Genomic DNA, 7,008 nt, shown 5'->3' with positions numbered 1-7,008 from the left:
TTTCTGCAGGGGAATGGGGACAGCTAGGTACAAACAGGGTTTAGTTCCACTTTAAAGGTGACAGGGTCACAGGACTTAGGGACACAGCAATGTCAAACAATAGCAGGAAGCCACTGAACAAGGACATTTGCAGATCATCAGGTTTTGGTTGCACATTTAAAAAAAATAGAAATTACTTTTGGAATTTCATGTTAAAGTTTATATGTGATTGGGTTAACATAAATCCCATACATAGAAAGTGCAAAAGGCGACACCCTAGAAGGAATAATACATAGAGGATGTCATATATTGATACACTTCAGGCATATTGATAGATGTTCAGGAATGGATTTAAGTCTAATATAAAATAATTGATATCAGCTTTAGCAAATTATATCTGTGAAATCAGAAGTTCTGGTATAATATTTCAAAAAGATCACACTAATAGGCAGGAAAATTTTTATATACTACAGATATACAAAGTGGACTTGAACGTAAAACATAAAGTTCTCTTATGTTAAAAGGAACAAATAGAAGAGCCTAAGCAATTTCCAGAATGATCTACCTTTTGTCTATAAATTCTCCTCCAAAATAGCCGGGCACCCCCCTGTATGTTAGGGTTCTAAGGCACTTCTTGCTCCTAATCACTGCCTACGTGCTCATGGCTGTGAGATCTAAGAATCGTCTACTTCTGGCAATCTCTGAGTATCTGGAATGAGATTCAGTGATATCCTTGCTGGGGGCTATGACATGGGGAAGCAAAGCCCTGCCTTTACCAATACAGACCTGTTCATGTCAATAATCTGCAGTGAATGTTTTTCCTTGTTTAAAACCTGAATGGGAGGGCCAAAAACTGGTCTTCTATAGGAAACATTGGTGCCAGGAATAAACAATAATAGAGGTGGTGCCTACTCAGCAACAAAATGTTGCTGATAATTTTTATTGCCCAAACCCTAAATACATCTTTACTATACCATTCATGACTACTACTTTACCATTTTTACATACATTGCTTGCAATGGTTCTTTGGTCTTGCATGACCCTTAATTATGCTGGGACTTCATGGATGGACCAAGGTTCCACAATAAATGGTGGTTGCTGAGACCAGGATCATGTGTTATCTTCTTCATGGCCCATTTGGCATGTGCATACACCTGGGGGGGGTTGTTCTTCCTTAACAGAAAACACAATAAACATAAAAGCATTCTGAGAATGTATACATGTGGTAAATGCTTCCAATGCTCCAAAGTGTCGCCATTTTTGCTGCAACATGTTCAGGGTGTTTGACCTAAATGAAGTCTCACACATTGCTTGCTATGGCTCTTTGGCCATAATTGTCCCCAACAAATAAATAACAACCAATTTAATTACATGCGTCTATTGCATCAGTGTCATTAGTACGGGGTTAAAGTGTCCCGTACAGTTTAGCCTTAAATTCTGGCTGCTGTGACAAGCGGATTATTTCGGCTGTAAGTCAAATGATATTGACATGAGTAATCATTTGAGCTACTGAACCAACAAGTCAACTGAGGTCACAAACCTCATCATTAGCATAGAAAAGTGTGATATGTAGAAGAAAACCTGGGCCATTACCATACAAATCACAGCAGCTATGGCTGGCATTTACCTTGTTAAAGAGATTGTATAATTATCTCAGTATTGTTTTCAGGTAATTCAGGTAATATTATATGATAGGTTGGATAGGTTGGATGTAAGGGATCCAATCAATGTGTATTTGTCTTCACAAATTTGTTTCTGTTTTTAGTTTAAGATAATGGGCCTGATTTATTAAAGCTCTCCAAGGCTGAAGATGATACACTTTCATCAGTGAAGCTGGAATGGATTTCTGAAAAAGTCATCTGCTATTTGTTAGCCTCCCTAGTGGTACATCTCTTTCCGGTTTTATATGTCTAAAAGCGGTACATTGTTTTTCATGAAACTTTATTTTCCAGTATAATATAGTAGTATGAGTATAATAAAGTTTGAAACACAAAATCATGTAAAAATAATAAATTAAATAAATACTCATACTATACTATTATATATACTGTAAAATAAATGTTCTTGAAAACAATGTACTGCTTTTACACATATAAATCCAATGTATTGCATTCAATACAGTTATTTTGTATTGAATGCAATACAAATAGATTTTGAATTTCCCGCTCCGCTGGCAATGTACACACGCCCCCGTGACTCATCGTATGCAGAAGACGTCGGAGGAAGAAGGAAGAAGACAGGGATCGCGGCGATGGAAAACGTGGGACACCGGCGGATCAGGTAAGCGCTGTATTCACTAACCTTTCCATAAGTTTACCTACCTCAAGTGTGACTCAGTGTTATCGCTTTCAGCAGCTTTTTTCTACGCCGAGTCACACTAGCAGGGTTACCACTAGGGAGGTTAATAAATGTTTTCAATCCTGGGCCAGATCCATTCCAGGATTGCTGGATCACCCAGCTTTACTGATGAAAGTGTATCCTCTCCAGCCTTGAAGAGCTTTAATAAATCAGGCCTAATGAATGTGGCAGTACTATTTATATTACTCTGTATGGACATTTTCTTTAGTATTTACATTTTGCATGTACGCTCAAACCACATTATTATTCTGAGTAAAAAGAAATTCCTCTTTTTAACTGAGAAAAAAAAAGCTATTGTTGCTTTATGGCAAAAGGTCACATGACCAATGAAAATCTGAAACACCTATTATTTATGATTAGACAACCATTATGTAAATATAAAGCAGCAGGTGATGCCAGGTTTGCTGGACCATCCAGCTTCACTGATGAAAGTGTATCCTCTCCAGCCTTGGAGAACTTTCATAAATCAGGCCCTCTAATGTTATAAGAAATCATTATATCCTAAAAAAGGGAATTAGTTACATTTGAATTTTAATTTATTGAAGGAAAGGAGCTTACATACATTTATCTTTTTCCTTTTCTATCTGTTCAGTAGTTTAATACAGCAATGTCTTCCTTTTTTTAGTTGTCTAAACATCTATTTTTATTAAACAGAATTTATATAGCACCAACATATTACTCAGCACTGTACAAAGTCCAGTCATGTCACTAGCTGTCCCTCAAAGGGGCTCACAATCTAATGTTCCTACCATAGTCATATGTCATTAATACAACCTAAGGTCAATTTTGGGAGGAAGCCAATTAACTTAACTGCATGTTTTCTGGAATGTGGGAGGAAGCTGGGGTACCGGAGGAAACCCATGCAAACACAGGGAGAACCTGCAAACTCCATGCAGATAGTGTTCTTGCCAAGGTTCGAACCTGGGACCTAGCGCTGCAAAAGCCAGAGTGCTAACCACTGAGCCACCGTGCTGCAGTTAAAGTAAAATTCACAAGGAGGACATACATGTTTACTATGTAAAAAATATAAAAAACACATTAGATAGAAATCCTGTTATTCTGACCCTGAGTGGATTTCCTCTTTAATTGCCCCTTTAAGCACATCAAGTTTCTACCTGCGAAGGATGGAATGGCCCAGAGCTGCCAGTTTTTGGCTTACAATCAGTAGCTACGTGTTTTTTCAGGAAAGTTCCCATCCCGCATCAGCTCTGTAACACGCAGGGCGTCCTGTGTTCAGAAGGAGATAAGATTGTTCTGTTAGTTGTACTCACGTCTCAAACCAGGCGCTGAACTGGGCACCAAACCAGCAAACAGGTAACTGAGGACATAGAGAGACGAGGAAATTATAGAATTTATAATAAACAAAGGGGACTTTTATGTTATGGTACATTGGGTTGACATATTTGCTTCCATGCCATGTGCCAGATCGCCCATAATAGTCTTCTCCAGTCTTGGAGAGCTTTAAGAAATCAGACCCATGATGTACAGCTGGGGATGGCAATACCTCTAGTCCAAATGGTGTCAAGAGGCGATGAGAGAGTTCTCCATGTCTCTGAATGTAGACAAGGAGTGAAGAAGGTTTTCGATGCCCCATACCACTTGGAACAAGCTCAGTTATAACCATGTAGTAGATTCTTAAATCCCATCTATTGGGGATAAAGGCATTGTCCATGTCCATGAGAGAGGAAGAGGGTTCTAGCACCCAGCACTTACATCTAATATGAATAAACCCTTTTAGCAAAATGGTATGGCAACCCATACTGGAGCACCTTTGAGCATCAAAACCTTTGAACATCAAAGATGAGTTCTAGTATAAACATGTCTCTTTCCCTTCTCCTTAAATATTAGAATATCATTAGTGTTTTATCTAGTAGACCATTTATAAAAAAATATTCACCAGAATTTACTTACATTCAAATATGTGAATCTGCTTTTACTATTGATTCATACATAATAAACATTCAAATATGAAAACATTCAAACATTCAATTCATGAAAACATAAATAGACCGGAGGTATTGCATTGTCCTTTAACCTTTGATAAAATTGCAAGACCTGTAGGATGACACTCTCAGAATTTCCCGGGCTTGGAGGAATCCTTGAAATAGGTTTCAGGAGTGACATTTGTAGGAATTGGTGTTTAATTTAAGGTGAGGTCAGAGAATGACGTTGGATGAGAAGATCTGGCTGGTGTTCTGCATTCCATTCATCCCAAAAGGGGTTCAGGTCAAGACTCAAAGCCAATGAATATTCATGATATAAGATGAGCCATTATTAGACACTGATTTACATCACATGCATGTGAGTTATGAATAATACATATATGGGGTGTTACTTTATAGGCGATGGAACGATATCACTTAAAGGGACCCTAAAATGAAGGCATCCTGCAAATGATGATTCTATGGAGTCTATTTATAAATGAGTGAATCTGACATTCCCCAGACAGCTCTTAGGTCCATGTGTTTTCAATGGCAGTTATAGATAGAAACCTGCTTTTAAAATCGTCATGCCCAATCTCTTTTCTTAGCTTTGGATAAAACAGTGAACAGTTGGATTTTACTGCTATCCGGGGCTCCAATAAAGAAATTTACTGTCACTTCCTGTTCAACTGACAACAGTTTATCATACAGGAAGTAAAAGGAATTCTCCAACAACACAGTCATGAGTTAAAATGATTTTAGAACAGTTAGAAAAGTATACAACCCCCATCCAATGTTTCATACTTGTCTTGTTTCTGTTACAGATCTTCTTTCACTTCTTTTCTGGAAAAAAACACAGAGACCATAAGCAAGGGAAAATCTCGGTACGTGCAGAAAGCTTTTTTCATTTCTAATTGAATTTTGATTCAATAAAAAGATTGGAGCTAAAGTAAGTCTGAAATAAAGTCAACTTTTGAACAAATGAGCCTTCCTGTGTATGTTCCCTCAAGGATCAGATTTGTTGGTGAATCATGATGGAAAATACAGATGATTGGAAGGGCAGAATATTGATCACATGCCTAGTGTTTTGAAGTTTCCACCAATCAATTAAAGTAGACCAATTCAACCAACTGGAAAATAAATCCGATTGGTCAGTGAAGCACGAAATATGGAGCAGCTCTGTTCGTGTATATCAGGCCTAACAGAGCTCTGGATCGCAGTAAAAACCAAGAAACCAAAACCCACTTGCTATTGGTTCACATCAAATGGTGGGTGCAACATCAAAAACCACACAGGGGTTCTAAGCCCCCCTTCCCAAAGCAAAATCCTTTCCTGCTTTAGGCGATTCTCAACCAGGAATCCTCTAAAGGTTTCTAGGGGTTCCTTGAGCAATTTGTGCCTCTCAGATCAGTTTAGGTGATACCAATGATCTTTTTGGCTATTTGTAAGGATGAGATTCTTTTCAATAGTCAGCATGTAAGAGGAATTTTTCCCACTGACCACCATATTAATATACTGTGAGCTGCGGATATAGTAATTATAGAAAGGGATCCTGAAGACCTTAAAGTTATTACAAGGGTTGCCCCATGTTAAAAAGGTTGAGGGACACTGATTTAGGCTGTGGGCACTCTTCATATGAGCACCAGACCTTAACAAAGCAGTCCAACCCCCCAATATAGGGCTGCATACACACGTTAGACTTTTGTCTTTGGAAACGATCTTTCACAATCCTTCCCAATGTCAAAAGACTGCACGATGCATGAACGAGTGCTGTACATTGCCGTATCATGTTCAGCGCCATTCTGCTCTATAGGGGGGGGGGGGGAGAACAAATGAATGACGCCCCACAGTGCTCTTACCTGCATTATGGTCATCAATGGATCCGCCTGGACAGATCCATGAATGACGTCCAACGAGTGCTGTACATACATCAGATTCTCATCCAATATCAGCCCTGAAGCGATAATTGGATGAGAATCATCTGACTAGTGTACGTAGCCTTAGTCAAAACTACATCTATCCAGTCACCAATGCTCCAGTATCATTTATGACAGATTTATTTTTGCAAAGACAGAATTGTTTTTGTGTTGCAGCATTTAGCCCATTCACCAGTAATTTACTCCATTTCCTCCTAGTTCTCAGATTGACCCCGTGTCAATGTCTTCCAGCCTTTCCATACTCCATTTAGCCCCAAATTCCCCTCTATTGTGAAACGTGAACTCCATCACACCCCACTATAAAAAAAATAAAAAACACCCTGCCAGTGGTGGCACACCAGTGAGGAACGGGGAGAGCCGTGTGCAGTCACGTACATATTTTCATTACCGTCATTCCGGTCCTTATGTCTCAAGCTTCCTTCTGTGGTTTGGTGAATAATTTTTTTTTTTTACTCATTTAAAGGAAATGACAAAAAAAGACAGCAAATGTGTAAATGTGTGATAGACACCACGTGTTGGTGCGAAGTGACACAAATAGACTTTACTACGTGCTGCTGCCATGGATGGCATTTTATAAAGAGAGCAAATTAATTCCAGAAAGTCTATTAATTGTACACCTGGGTGCTCCTGCAAACCTGGGATAGATTAACCAACCAACTTTTAAGTTATTTTTAAGAAATATCTCCTAGGTTTGCTGGATCACCCAGGTTTTGCCATTTAAGTTTATATTCACCAGTCTTCGGGAGCTTTAATAAATCAGGCCAAGTGTACAGAGTATAGTATTGTGTATTATAATAGAAGTACACAAGTAA

The 7,008-nt window shown here is 38.7% G+C and overlaps 1 long non-coding RNA gene across 1 annotated transcript; it reads right to left on the bottom strand.

Moving 5' to 3' along the window:
• Positions 1 to 5,102, bottom strand: LOC140339736 (uncharacterized). The gene is made up of 2 exons (XR_011922524.1): positions 5,064 to 5,102; positions 1 to 3,655 (listed from the first exon to the last, which is right to left on the bottom strand). It is a non-coding gene; the product is annotated as an uncharacterized lncRNA (long non-coding RNA).
• Between the last annotated feature and the right edge of the window lie 1,906 nt (positions 5,103 to 7,008).

The sequence above is a fragment of the Pyxicephalus adspersus genome, chromosome 10 (genome assembly GCF_032062135.1).
Source record: "Pyxicephalus adspersus chromosome 10, UCB_Pads_2.0, whole genome shotgun sequence".
Taxonomy (NCBI): Eukaryota; Metazoa; Chordata; class Amphibia; order Anura; family Pyxicephalidae; genus Pyxicephalus; species Pyxicephalus adspersus.
This window is presented reverse-complemented; position numbering and strand designations above follow the sequence as displayed.